General features: G+C 49.9%; 1 protein-coding gene across 2 annotated transcripts in view; it reads right to left on the bottom strand.

Moving 5' to 3' along the window:
- LOC105994364 (zinc finger protein 420-like) overlaps nt 1-15015 on the bottom strand; it is a 73496-nt gene that overhangs the window by 17416 nt on the left and 41065 nt on the right. The window contains exon 1 of one of the 2 annotated variants that reach the window (XM_013027840.1): nt 114-192. The exons of the other annotated variant lie outside the window; for it this stretch is intronic. The gene's annotated coding sequence lies outside the window, so the exon portion shown is untranslated. Of the gene's footprint in view, nt 1-113; nt 193-15015 lie in introns of those variants that run through there. 2 annotated transcript variants of the gene reach the window in all.

Raw genomic sequence — 15015 nt, 5'->3', positions numbered from 1 at the left:
GGACGTCAGGGAGGACCGACCGGCGAGCCGGGCCGCCGGGCAGGAGGGCCGCGCTGGGCTCCGGGGACCCCTACCCCGCCGTGGGGGCTGCGGACACCGGGACGCAGACTTACTCTTGCCTGAGAGACTCCTGGTCCGCACCGCGATCTCCCCTTACGCCACGTGTTTCCTGTTTTGAGGGGAGTTGCGCGCGCAGCGAGAGAGAAACGTGGGAGTGGGCGGGGCAGACACCAGAGAGGACTTGAGCAGGTGGTCCGGGCCATAAGGGGGCGTGGCGAGGGGGGGCGAGAGCCTGGCCTGGGCGAGAAACGGGAGTGGGCGGGGACTGAGCGAAGCCAGAAAAGAATGATTTGGGGCGGAGCCAGGTCTAGGCAAGAAATATGGAGTGGGCGGAGCCCTGCTTAGAGTGACAGTGGCAGGGGTGGAGCTAGGGGCGGGGTCAGATGCTGAGGGGAGTCCTTGGTGTTGGTGGGTGTGGCTATGGTGGGGGGCGGGGCCAGGAACCAGGCCCTCTCTCTCCTCAAGGCTTCTTCCCTGCCCTGGGTGTTTTCCTTGGGTCTGGAGGCCTGACCTCCTGAGGAGGAGACGCAAGCTCAGCAGCCTGGTCAGCAGATGTGGCTAGGCGTCAGCATGTGAGTATGGGGTGGGGGTACTGGTCCAGGGTCTTCAACCCAGGGCCTGGATGTGATCCATGAGTTTGTTCATCTACCTCTTGTACAAATCCACTTTTCCCGCTTTTTGGCAGTTCATTGGAGAACTGAGTTTTATGGACTGTTCTGCTCAGGCTGTCCCAGCCTCCTGAGTAGCTAGGATGGCAGATGTGAGCCGCTAGTGCCTGGCTTGTGTTTAGATTTTTTTTTTTATGTTCTTTTCTTTTGGTCGGTTGTGGGCCCTGAACCCAGGGCCTGGGCGCTGTCCTTCAGCTCTTCAGTTTAAGGCAAGCTCTCTACCACTTCAGGGGCACCACTGACGGTCTGGACCCTGCTCAGGAGACACGTGCTGCTTATGGACGCACTCCTGCCCCCCTCTGCACATACAGAACTAGCCGGCTTCCAAAGTCCCTCGGCGAGTGTCCAAACCCCACGGCTGCCATGGTCTGTGGGACCCCACTAAAGAGGGGGAACAGGGAGTTGGCCACAAGCAGGTGCTGCAGGATCGCATCTGAGGGTCTTGACTGGCACCAATAGAAGGAAAGGCGCAGAAGATGGTAGAGAAGACAGAAATTCCTCACCACTCCACCTGTGGTCTGAGATAGGTAGATGATTCCTACAGCCCAGCAGCTGGCTGCCATGGCCATGCTGCTGGGCCCAGAGCTGGGAAGAGCTTCTTATGTGTCTGTGTGCTTGTCCAGGGGCTGGATCCAGACCTGGAGAGAGGAGAGGGGAGAGGAGAGGAAAGAGAAAGAGGAGAGACTGTAAAGGGAGACCTTAAAACATATTTCACATGGACTTTGGTCTTATCTTACACCCTGCCTAAATTAGAATGGCGCCTGCCCTGCAACATTGTGCATACTATCCCATGACTGGTCACCTCCTGCTTCAAGGGTGTAGATGCTTCGGTGTGCTCCTGTAATCTTTCTGTGTGTTGCAATCCTGTTGGCCATCTGTGTGTGGCCAGGCTGGACCACATGGCTTTTGCCCTTCAAAACCCCAGCTTGAGGATTCTTCGGGGTTGCAGTTTCAGCTCCCGAGTCTGTGCTGCATCCCTGGCCAGTCAGCTATCCTATCCACCTCCCCAATAAATTCATCTGTTTACATGAGGCTGTCTGTGCGTGGGGGACTCTCTTCTCTGTAACAGTTTTACCCTGGGCTGCCTGGGCACCATGGGAAACCAAAATTCCAAACCAGACCCACATACTCTTCTGGATTCCTTATTGGCTAATCTCGAAGCGCTAGGCCTAAGACCCAACCTCCATCTTCCTCTGTAACCGGGAATGGCCTATGTACCAGCTTGATACCCAGTCATGCTGGCCTGAAAATGGGACTTTCAATTTCAAAATACTAACTAATCTCCACAATTTTTGTGAGCGGACAGGAAAGTGGCTGAGATTCCTTACGTGCAGGGATTCTTCTATTTACACTCCCATTCCATCTCTCTCTCTGGCTCTCCTGCCCCCATCTCAAATCTTGCTCATGTGGCAAGATCCCTCCAAAAGCTCTCCCCCCTCTCTTCCTCTCCTGACCTCTCAACTCTGTTATCCTCCCCACCTATGGCACATCCACTGCACTATGTGCCATCTGACCCCACTGGGCCGAGGGTCTAATATCTCACCTGGCATTACTTCCATGTTATACTTTCCTCCATTCTTACCATGGAGGAGCGTGAGTCTATCAGGCTGCCCGGGCTCTTGGGGACAAGATCCACCTTACAGATACAACCATGCCCATGGGAACTAAAGCAGTTCCCAGACAGGACCCTCATTGGCAATATCAGACACAGATGAAGGTCATGATGGCCGCTTACATAGAGATAAGATGATTCAGTGCCTTTTGGCTAGATTCTGCGTGACCTCTATGATCCTGACCAGGGAGTCCACCCGGAGTATACCCCAATAAACTTTTGATTTCTTTACCTTTACCTCCTCCTGCATGTTCTTTCCTTGCCTAAAACCTTACACACTGAAAGTCTGTGTCAGGTTTGTGGCACTCTCTGTAAAGAAGACAAAGAGACCCTCCAAGGCCATGGCCACCCCCAAGCCCAGCCCTGTAGAGCCCCCTTCCCTGTGATAAAAGGGGAAGTCAATACCACCCGCTCTTTTTTTTGGGGTCCAGTCATGGGGCCTGAACCTTGGGCCTGGGCGCTGTCCCTCAGCTCTTCAGCTCAAGGCTAGCGCTCTACCACTTGAGTCACAGCACCACTTCCAGCTTTTTTTCTTTTTGCTTATGTGGTGCTGAGGAATCGAACCCAGGGCCTCAGGTATGCAAGGCAAGCACTCTACCACTGAGCCACCTTCCCAGCCCCAACCACCCACTCTTTTTTTTTGAGGGGGGGTCCGGTTGTGGGGCCTGAACTCTGGGCCTGAGCACTCTCTCAGCTCTTCAGCTCAAGGCTAGCGTTCTACCACTTGAGCCACAGCGCCACTTCCGGCTTTTTTCTTTTTGCTTATGTGGTGCTGAGGAATCGAACCCAGGGCCTCAGGCATGCAAGGCAAACGCTCTACCACTGAGCCACCTTCCCAGCTCCCCACCCACTCTTAATTCAGACTCCGCCACCTATGTCTGCAGTCCAAAAGGCTATATTGACTACTACAGAGTGGGGGAAGGATTCTGGGGACTTCTAACTCTTTCCTGTCTTACAAGATGGAGGCAATTGGCAGTATGGTATTTTAAATTTTAAGGAATTAAAAGAAATCAAGACTTCTACTGATCAATATGGGGCAGCTGCTCCCTTTATCCCTGATTGATAATCTGGCGTGTAGGGCATTATGCCCAGGGAGTTGGTAGACAATTGCTCAGGCCTGCCTCATTGTGTGTGTGTGGGGGGGGGGGAGGGAGATTACTTGCTATGGAAGGCAGAATGGATGGAAAGTTCTGATCAGGTGGCAAAATATAATAACTACACCAACATCCCCATAATTTGACACACTGGTGGGTGCGGGTATGCTGATGTTCAGCAACAGATCAATTATCCTGGAGTTGCTTATGGACAGGTGAATGAATGTGCAAACAGGGCCTGGAAAAAGCAACAGATCAATTATCCTGGAGTTGCTTATGGACAGGTGAATGAATGTGCAAACAGGGCCTGGAAAAAGCTCCCTTCTTCTGGGGCCTGGACTGAGGAGCTGTCTAAGATCAGACAGGGGCCTCATGAGGCATTTCAAGATTTTATTTCGTACCTTCTTAAGGCTGCATTGTAGTTGATGGTGAAGCTGGCACAATGCTGGTCCAACAAGTAGCTTTTGAAAATGCCAACTCTGCATGTCAGGCGGCTATTAGGCCCTGGAAGGAAACAGGGACCGTGGAAGATGCCATTCGCCTGTGCCGAGATTGGGCCCTCTTCTGGGCAGGGAGTGACTCTTGCTGCCGCCCTTCAGGGGGTCCCACCTCACCATCTCCATCAGCAGATCTGGACTCCTCAGGAGACCAAAGGAAGCGGCCCTGCTAAGAGGGGGTGCTTCTGATATGAACAAGAAGGGCACTTTGCAAAAACATGCCCTCAAAATGTGGCACAAAAAGCCAACTCCCGGGCTGGGAAGGTGGCTCAGTGGTAGAGTGCTTGCCTTGCATACCTGAGGCCCTGGGTTCGATTTCTCAACACCACATAAACAAAAAAGAAAAAAAAAAGAAATGGTAAAGAAACAAATGTAATACGTTTTGCCGAGCGCTGGTGGCACATGACTGTAATCCTAGCTACTCCGGAGGCTGAGATCTGAGGATCACGGTTCAAAGCCAGCCTGGGCAGGAGAGACCGTGAGACTCCTATCTCCAATAAACCACCAGAAAAGCTGAAGTAGTGCTGTAGCTCAAGTGGTAGAGAGCTTGCCTTGAGCTGAAGAGCTGAGGGACAGCGCCCAGGCCCAGAGTTCAAGTCCCATGACCAACCAAAAAAAAAAAAAAGCCAACTCCCCAGGTGTCTTTCCTTGGTGTCACAAGGGAAGACATTGGGCCAATGTATGTCACTCTAAAATGGACAAGGATGGCAAACCTTTGCAGGGAAATGGGATGAGAGGCCAGCCCTGTCCCTCCCCCACAAGCCATAGCGGCATCCCTGGGAGATCCCCTTCCTTGCAGCCGGTCCTGCACAACACCGCTGACCTGCCCAGAATCAGCTCCTTCAAGAAGGGGACTAATGGGAGCACGGGTCTAGGTGTATTTGGAGGGAGATCTTCCTCTGGTTGCCAAGGTCTGGGGACCTTTGCCACCTGGGACAGTAGGGTTGGTGTTGAGCAGGTCCAGCTGGACTATGAGAGGATTGATTGTTTACCCAGGTGTTATTCATAATGATTACTCAGGAGAGATTCAAATTATGGCTGGCTTGAAAAAAGGAACCTTTCTTGTACCTGCCCATACTCCCACTGCGCAATGGATTCTGCTTCCATTAGTTACTCTTCCTAATAAGTCTCTTCACACTAATCCAGAAAATCGAGGCTTTGGCTCCACAGATAAGGCCTTTTGGCTTCAGGAATTGTACAAGAGCGACCTGAGTTAGAACTCTACATAGGAGGGGAGCTTTTTACAGGCTCTGTTGGCACCGGAGCTGATGTTTCTGTTATATCTGGCCCACACTGGCCTCCCTCCTGGCCAAAAGAAGGTAGCCTCACCCTGCTGCAGGGTACAGGCATGTCCAAAGTCACTCACAAAAGCTCTGCCATGTTACGGTGGCTGACCAAGGAAAGCCATTTGGGTGTCTTTCAGCCTTTTGTTTTGCCTGATCTTCCAGTAAATCTGTAGGGTGGTGATGTGTTGCCTCAGATGGGTGCTTATGTCCACAGTCCCAGCCCAATTGTTACTCAACAAATGCTTCATCAAGGGCATGATGGGATGTCAGGTCTAGGACTACAAGGGAAAGGAAGGTTGGAACCTTACCAGCCTATTGCGAACCCAAACAGACAGGGCTTGGATTTTCTACAGGGCCACTGATAACGGCAGCTTGACATGCAGAACCTATATGTTGGAAGACATCAACACCCATATGGGTAGATCAGTGGCTCTTGCCTAAGGAAAAACTTGAAGCTGCCAAGAATCTGATTCTTGTGCAACTGTCACAAGGCCATATTAAGCCTTCCACTAGTTCCTCGAACACAACTATTTTTGTTATTAAAAAGAAATCAGGGGGGCTGGGAAGGTGGCTCAGTGGTTGAGTGCTTGCCTTACATAAGGCCCTGGGTTCAATTCCTCAGCACCGCATAAGCAGAAAAAGCTGGAAGTGACGCTTTGGCTCAAGGGGTAGGGTGCTAGCCTTGAGCTGAAGAGCTGAGGGACTGCGCCCAGACCCAGAGTGCAGGCCCCATGACTGACAAAAAAAAGAGAGAGAGAGAGAGAAAGAAAAGAAAAGAAATCAGGCATGGCATCAGCTCATCCTAGCTACTCAGGAGGCTGAGATCTGAGGATTGTGGTTCAAAGCCAGCTTGGGCAGGAGAGTCCGTGAGACTATCATCTTCAATTGCCACCAGAAAACCAGAAGTGGTGCTGTGGTTCAAGTGGTAGAATGCGAGCCTTAAGCTAAAGAGCTGAGGGACGTGCCCAGGCCCAGAACTCAAGTTCCACAACTGACAAAAAAAAAAAAAATATATATATATATATATATATATATAAAGGGGGAATTAGCTACCCAGATTTCACCATGTATCATTGTATCTTTATCCATTTTTGTTTTAAATGTCTCAACAGGATGGCTTCAATGCTGTGGAGCACCATTGGGAGGGAGCTGCTATGCCCACGGCAATGGTGCTATGGAAGGATCCTTTGACTGGAGTCTGGAATGGTCCCAATCCCCTGAAGGTCTGCTTGTGTTTTTCCACAGGACGAGGAAGCACCAAGGTGGATTCCAGGCTGGCTGGTCTGCTATGCTGAGATTACTTCGGTCACTCCAGAGAATGACCCACAGGTGGAGGGAGGGCTCTAACCTCCAGGGGTCAAGAGATAGTTGTTGGGGCAGGAAGAGCCCTCACACCTGAAACCCTATTTGTGGCTATGCTAGCATTAATAACCTGTGCCCAAGTTTCAGCTGAGGTACACTGGGCCTACATGCCTGACTCCAATTGCCTGCCCAGTGTCAAGGGAGGAGCCATTCATGAGAGTGTATCCTAATACCACAGAGCTCTTTGCGGGAGAGAGTGCTGGATTTCTGGAGCTATATTCTAGGCCAATAGAATGGACTGGGCTGTCTGCTAGCCCACCTATTTGCATATCCATGGGCAATGTACACGTGTAGTAAGGTATTCAGGGATAGATTATGACTCTGAGTTCCTCTGGGAGGAAAAGGAGTATGGATGAAAAAAAAATGGAGCTTATGCATAACACTTCTAGAGTTGCTTTGGCAGGAGATGGTGTGCACTCCACATGGATTCCACTATGCCAGGAGGGTCTTGCAGCTGCTGATCATCAACCACCTTGTACAGCCTGTGGATTCAACATCTTGTCTACTGTTCCAGTGGTGGAAGTTCAACATCATCAACTGAAGGTCTGGTCTCAGAGGAGTGATCAATGGTGTCTTGTGGGCCACCATCTTGGTCTGCCCACATGCACAAGCTCATCCTGACATCTGGAGACTGGCTGCTGCCTTAAGGCCCACTTGTACTAATGCCTCTCACCTTCCTGTACTGCTGATTCAGAGACCTATCCTGCTCCATGGGTTTGGTATCATTTATTGTGCAAGCCTATGTCATGCATCCATTCATGTTGGTAGTTGGGCAGAGTGTGGTTGTTAAGGATGGGGAGGCATTTCATGCCTCTTGCTGGAACAACTGTAGTTCTTACTAACTGTATAAGTTATCCTGGACATTTTGGAGCACGAACAGCATTTGTTACTATGAACTCCCTTATCTTGCCTGTTAAGTTGGTGGAACCATGGTATAATGATTTGGGGCTTCACTTTGCTATTGAGGGGAATATTGGTTGCCAGCGTTATTGCTACCATATCACTTATTGCCAGTGCTACTGCTTCTGCCGTGGCCCTTACCCAATCCATATATACACATATACACATACATACACACATATAACATGTTCCTACTTGAAATGTTTCTAGTGCCCTTGGGATCCACGTGGGAGTGGATAAAAATTATGGAATGATGTATGTTAATAACCAGGTAACACTGCTAAAGACTCAGTTAAAAATAACATGTCATGCTAATTATCAGTACATCTGTGCTGCCCTTCTTCAATAGAATGGAAATGTGACTTGGATCAATATCCAGCAACATATTCAAGGACTCTGGTCCCCAGATAATTTGAGCTTTGACTTGATGCAGCTTTAGGGGCAGATATTTGCTGTTGGCCACTCCATCCTAAAGATAACAGACTCTGAAGACTAGGCTGCATTAGTTCTCCATTCCCTGCAGGGATTCAACTGAGGAAATGTGTGACAGCATTCCTATTTCTTGGACATTTGCTATTTGTGGTTTTGATATTCCTTTCCCTGCCATTCTTCCTGAGATGTATGTTCCACTCCTTTGCCCAGCTCCAGGCTGACAGATACTTGCTCAATTTAAAAAATAAAAAGGGGGAGATGTTGCAGACCCTAAGGTGGCAGGAGCTGGCAAGGTGTGAGCAAAGGCTCCTGCCATTGGCTCCAACCCTCAAGGCTGCAAGTATTTGCCTTTTTGAGGAAGTCTTTTTCTCTGCTTTGTGCCTAGGGGCTTATCTGAGGGAGAATGGTGGATAAGGGTTGTTTGAAATAGTATGAGGAAGGCTAGGTTCTATCTGCACTTGTGGGAGTGGTGGGTCCTGAAACAATGTGATGTAAGCATTTGGTAAATATAGAAAGTGTATAGAGCTGAGACTTTGTTTTTGTGCCAGTCCTGAGCTTGAACTCAGGGCCTGTCCCTGAGCTTCTTTGGCTCAAGGCTAGCATTCTACCACTTGAGCCACAGCACCACTTCAGGCTTTTTCTGTGTATGTGGTCCTGAGGAAGCGAACCCAGGGCTTCATGCATGTGAAACGAGCACTCTACTGTAGTAGGAAGACCCCTACTCAGGCAGGCAAGCCCACCTAGTCGTCCGGAGTGACAGAGCCCACCGCAACAAAGTTGTTAATAAAGAAGCAACTTTATTGAGAAGGTTCCTACACTGACCAGCCAGGGCCGCAGCACAGGCTTGGGAGTTCATACTGTGACCCTGAGCAGCCCACATACTTATGTGTTTTTTTGGTTTTTTGGTTTTTTTGGGGTCTGGTCGTGGGCCTGAACTCTGGGCCTGGGCGCTGTCCCTCAGCTCTTCAGCTCAAGGCTAGCGCTCTACCACTTGAGCCACAGCGCCACTTCTGGCTTTTTTCTTTTTGCTTATGTGGGACTGAGGAATCGAACCCAGGGCCTCAGGCATGCAAGGCAAGCTCTCTACCACTGAGCCACCTTCCCAGCCCCTATCCCTGAGCTCTTTATCTCAAGACTAGTGCTCTATCACGTGAGCCACAAGCGGCACTTCCAGAGTTCTGGTGGTTTATTGCAGATAAGAGTCTTATGGACTTTCCTGACAGGACAGGTTTTGAACTGCGATCCTCAGATCCCAGCCTCCTGAGTAGCTAGGATTACAGGCATGAGCCACAGGTGCCTGGCTTCAGACAATGCTGGGGTACAAAGAAGAATCAGGGTCTCCCCTAGTTTAGCCATTCTCCCATAAGCTGGGGCCAACCAGAGGGAAGACCTCTAGTCTCAGGGTTCCGGGCTGGAAGAAGTGTGGGTGAGGAGGCAGAAATTCTCCCATCACAGTGAGGAGGCTGGGCTGGGAAGGTGGCTCAGTGGTAGAGCACTTGCCTTGCATGCTCGAGGCCCTGAGTTCGATTCCTCAGCACCACATAAGAAAAAAGCCAGAAGTGGCGCTGTGGCTCAAGTGGTAGAGCCCCAGCCTTGACCTGAAAAGCTGAGGGACAGCGCCCAGGCCCAGAGTTTAGGCCCCACGACCGGACCTCCCCCCCCCAAAAAAAAAGAAAGAAGAAAGTAGTACCATTTGGGGGCTGGCAAGTTGGCTCAGTGTTAGAGCACTTGCCTTGCATGCCTGAGGCCCTGGGTTCGATTCCTCAGTACCACATAAGCAAAAAGAAAAAAGCTGGAAGTGGCGATGTGACTCAAGTGGTAGAGTGCTAGCCTTGAGCTGAAGAGCTGAGGGACAGTGCCCAGGCCCAGAGTTCAGGCCCCATGACCGGACCCCCTCCAAAAAAAAAAACAAAAACAAAACAGAGTGAGGTGGCTTCATGGACCAACACAGCCTTCTCCACTGCAGAGAGACATGGTAGGCGCACAGCCACAGGCCTGGGCTCCGGGAGCCAGGTGAAGCCAGCAGCACTGGGCTAGCTCCTGAGACTCCATCTCCTCCAGCAGAGCCGCCCTGCTGACCCGGGCTCCGCCCAGGAGCCGCCCCTCTGGTCCACAGGTGAGTCACAGGCCCACCGACCACGGACATGTTGCTGAATTCAGTGGTGTTTGAGACCAGCAGCAGACTTGGGCTGAGCACAGCTTTGGTGAGGAGGAAGCACCACCTTCCATGGGGAGACTGACATGCTGATCCTCAAGGGCATCTTGTCATTGTCTTCCAGTAGCTCTAGCATGGGTTCCTGTTCACCAGGAGGGTTGAATGAAGATGATGCCTCTTCATCAAGCTCACGTTCCATGGTCATATGTAATTATGGGGCTCCTAATATTCCATGGACACCTGTGGTCATGTGACCATAATAGTCCATGTACACACATGGTCATGAGACCACAAATATTCCATATACACTTACCCCAGCTGTGTTCTCTGGCCAGCCCATTACTATCCTTCCCCTGTGGCTTTGTCATGCAACTGGGTTCAATTGGAATCCCTGCTCCTAAGGTGATCCCTTACCCAGAGTGTGGAACCTGGGGTCTGTCCTGCAGGCTGTGCCTCTCCAGTGGCAGTGAACACAAGTGCTCGCCTCTTCTCTCAGGCTGTGCATGGCAGGGCGGGTCATTTCTGAGATGCACATGGGCACTTCAGAGCTTCAGAGGGCTCCTTAGATAGGGGTCCAGGAGGGTGGCAGCTGAGGTCGTCTCCCGCGGGAGTGGTAATTTTCCCTTCACCTGGGGTGGCAAGCCAAGTTCTCAGTAAACTTTTTCTTTTCCCCCATGTGACAATTATCAAGACATTTTTCACTTTCTTGTGGGTGCTTCTCTAAGGGGCAGGGGAGTGGTGCAGTCGCTTACCTCTCCTGGATCCCAGTAGGCCGGCAGGAGAGAGGCACTGAGGCCCGAGACAAGATGACTGTCTGTAAACAACCTCAGTGGTGTGTAAGCCATGTGTCTCCGAAGTTTCTTACCCAAAGTGTCCCTTCCCTTTTTTTTTTTTCTAGTTCTGAGACTTGAACTCAGGGCTTGGGCACTGTTCCTGAGCTGCTTTTGCTCAAGGCTAGCACTCTACCATTGGTGCCACAGCGCTACTTCCAGCTTTTTCTATGTATGTGTTGCTGAGGAATTGAACCCAGGGCTACATGCATGCTAGGCAAGCAACCTACCACTAAACCACATTCCCAGTCCTCATCTCAATCTCATTTTGTTTTACCATCATATATTCTGTTAGAAAAGAAAAATTGAACCCCCAGACTGATGCAATCTTAGGAACCTGATATCTGGAATCAAGGTGCAAAGACAGCCTGGTAAGGAATGTCCATGAGATTTTTTTTTTTGTAGGTCATAAGGCTTGAACTCTGGGCCTAGGCGTTGTCCCTGCACTCTTCAGCTCAAGGCAAGTGCTCTACCACTTGAGACACAATGCCACTTCCAGTTTTCTAGTGGTTTATTTGAGAGTGTCACGGACTTTCCTGCCCGGGTTGGCTTTGAACCATGATCCTAAGATCTCAGCCTCTTTAGTAGCCAGGATTACAGGTGTGAGCCACCAGCACCCACCTCCCATGAGATTCTTATCTCCAATGAACCACCAAACAAAGCAGAAGAGGAGCTGGGACTGAGTGGTAGAGAGTGCTAATGTGGAACAAAAAAAGTTCTGCAATATCATTCAGGCCATGAGTTCAAACCCCCAGACTGGCATGAAAGAAAGAAAACAGAATGAGCCATTTCTGTGAAGGATTTTTTTTGTAATAATGATCATTTTTTGAAAAATGTCTTCATCCTTAGAAACCTCATTTGGAGACTTGGATGTAAGCATTTGATGAATATTCCTGAAAGTAGGGTGACGAGTGACGTCCAGTGTCACTCATTTCTCTGCAGACACCATGGAGCTTCTGGGTTGTTTCTTGGCTGTGGTGAATAGTGTCGCAATGGATATGGTGTTCAAGGATGTACATTTCCTTAAGAATATGACTAAATATTTCATTTTCTATTCTTAATCTCATTTGGTTGCATCATAAATTATGCTGTCAGAAGTAAATTGAGCAGGGCCCTAGTTGCTCACGCCTGGAATACTGGCTACCCAGGAGGCTGAGATCTGAAGATAATGGTTCAAAGCCAGCCCAGGCAGGAAACTCCTAGAGACTCTCATAACCAAACTCCCAGAAAATTGGACGTGGTGCCGTGGCTCAAGTGGCAGAGTACTCACCTTTAGCTGATGAGCTCACAGACAGCGCCCAGGCCCAGAGTTCAAGCACCATGACTGAGAAAATAAATTCAGTTCAGAAATGACAGTGTTAAGTTCTTGGGGTGTGCTTGAGGGGTGCCTCCAGTGTTTGCAGCCCAAAGACCACACAGATGTGAAAAGGACAACTGAGAGCTGCACACACAGCAATTGTCCATGTGTCCTGAGAAGTGAGATTTTCCTCTTCTTGATCCCGGCCAAGCAGAGGCAGGAGTCACTCAAGTCCTGGCTCAGGGGCAGACAGGGACTCACATTGCAAAACACCCTGAAACTGTAGCCACTGCGCTTACCAGAAGCCGGCTGGACATGTGCAAGCAGCCCAGGCACTCTAGGGCAGCAGGATGTCTGTGGAGGTCTGGACTCCAGGAAGGACGGGAAGGGCTGGAGCAGCTGCTCCTGCACCTGTCAGTTCCTCTGCTGGTGTCTCACAGGATTATCTCCACGGAGCCCCTAAGTTTCCCTCATGAGTGCCGTGGATGGCATGTCTGTGGTGTGACCTGCACCTCCAACAGTGCCTGGGTAGCAGCTCTGCTCAGGAGATGAGGGTGAGAGACCTTCAGATGCTCCAGGACAGATTCTGAGGTGTCAGCCTGCACCCCACGCAGGACAGAGAGGGGATGGCAGAGAAGGTAGGAATTGCACTCAAGTCCATGCTACAACTGTGGTCTGAAAATCATTCCCACAGCCACACCACCACTGTCATGCGTGGGGCACTCTGCAGGGAGCCAGGGAGCCTGCCTGGGGACACAGGCTGTGGGATGCTGGTGGGTACCATGGCAATGGAGCCCAACAACTCGAAGTCCTGTAGGTCTCACCTGAAATACTTGATCATTGACCAGAGCTAAGAGGCTTTGGCTAAGACTGGATCATCACTGTAGAGCACAGCTGAGTCCCCACAACTCTAGGGGAAATGGGTGATCACTTCTTCATTCTTCAGTTTATGAGCTAGGCATCTGCACTAATTAAAAAGAAGACTCTGTGCATAGAGGGAAAGGATTTATAATGTCATGTTCTGACTGTGGGTACCTGGGATCTTTATACTGGATTAGTAGGACAATGCCAGGAGCTCCAGTTTCCCAAGGCTGCTAAGCTGGATTCTTTTTTGGGGGGTGGTCCGGTCGTGGGGCTTGAACTCTGGGCCTCAGCTCTTCAGCTCAAGGCTAGCGCCACTTCCAGCTTTTTTCTTTTTGCTTATGTGGTGCTGAGGAATCGAACCCAGGGCCTCAGGTATGCAAGGTAAGCGCTCTACCACGGAGCCACCTTCCCAGCTCCATGAGCTGGATTCTTAAGACAGGGAGTTTTAAATTGGGACAGGTACTGGTGGCTCTTGCCTAACATCCTAGCTACCCAGAAAGCTCAGATCCGAGCATCATGGTTCAAAGATATCCTGGCCAGAAAGTCCATGGGAATCTTATTTGTTAATGAAGTACTATAAAGCCAAAAGTGCAGCTGTGGCACAAATGGTAGAGTGCTAGCCTCGAATGAAAGAGCTAAGGGACCAGGCCATGAATTCAAACCTAGGAGTGGGAGCCCTCCCCCCACAATTGTGGTTTTGTTTTTATACATTCTTATTTACATGCTGACCTGATGATAGGTGTCATCAGGTAAATAGTTACACACCCAGAATGTTCTCATCTGGTGTGAGCACCTCTCCAAACCTTCATGTGACGTTCTTGGCCCTTATAGATTCTGCCGTCTGTTCACAATGGCAGCCATGCGCCAGGCTCGTCTTGTTTGTAAGGCTGCTAACTGCAGTGCAGGAGGTATTCCAGGGGAGGTGGGTAGTCAGACCCTGAGCTCAGGGTGCACGGTGCTGTGGGAGCTGACCTCCCCTCCCCTCACACCTACAAAGATGATCTCACCTGTACTGGCAATGTGCAGATTTCAGGAGCCCAGAACTTTCTGGAAGCCTTTTCCCAGGAGCCAATTAAGAAGTAAGCCTCCTGCTAGCATCTGTGAGGTGATTATTGCGGCCTTTGTGCAGCTTGTGTCCAGGATCCCTGGGGCACCAGCGTCCCACACAGGGAACAAGAATCCCTGTGGGTGACCCTACGCGGCACTGGCAAGACACATGCAGTCACTGCTTCCCAGAGGAAGCCACAGCTCAGACAGCCGCAACTTCCTGACCTTTCTAGAAAAGAAATGGGGCGACACTAAATATGGGGAGAGGATTTCCAAGACATGCAGGAGGAGGAAGATGCTAGCAACTGCCCTTGGACATGGCTACAATCTCTGCAAAAACACACAGGTGACTCAGTTGGTATGGAAATTTTATATAGCATATAAATTATATTACATTGTATTCTTCTATTACCTATGTATATGAATAGAGAGAAGAGAGTTGCAGAATAATTAAACAATGCTCTAAAAGTGATCAAAACACCCCATGAGTCAAAATGACCAGTCCATCACAGACTGAATCTTACAATTGTGTAATTATCCTTAATTTCTTCTGTGATCAAGGTGTTGTTCCATCTTGTTTTATTTGGTTTCCATGTGCTTGAGTAATTTCTGCAGTATATTTTGTTGTTGAGAATGGGTTTCATTCCACTGCGGTCAGGTAGGATGTAAGGAATTGTGTCAATCCTCTTATATTTGTTTGGGTTCTTTGTGTGTCCTATGATATGATCTGTTTCGAAGAATGTTTCATGGGCTGCTGAGAAGAATGTGAATTGGGCCCTTGTTGGGGGGAGAACTCTGTAGATGTCTCTTAAATCCATTTGGGTTATGGTGTCATTTAGTTCACAAACTCCTTTGCTTATCTTTTGTTTGGTTGACCTGTCCTTTGGTGAGAGCAGGGTATTAAAATCTCC

The sequence above is a fragment of the Dipodomys ordii genome, unplaced genomic scaffold (genome assembly GCF_000151885.1).
Source record: "Dipodomys ordii isolate 6190 unplaced genomic scaffold, Dord_2.0 Scaffold105, whole genome shotgun sequence".
Classification (NCBI taxonomy): Eukaryota; Metazoa; Chordata; class Mammalia; order Rodentia; family Heteromyidae; genus Dipodomys; species Dipodomys ordii.
This window is presented reverse-complemented; position numbering and strand designations above follow the sequence as displayed.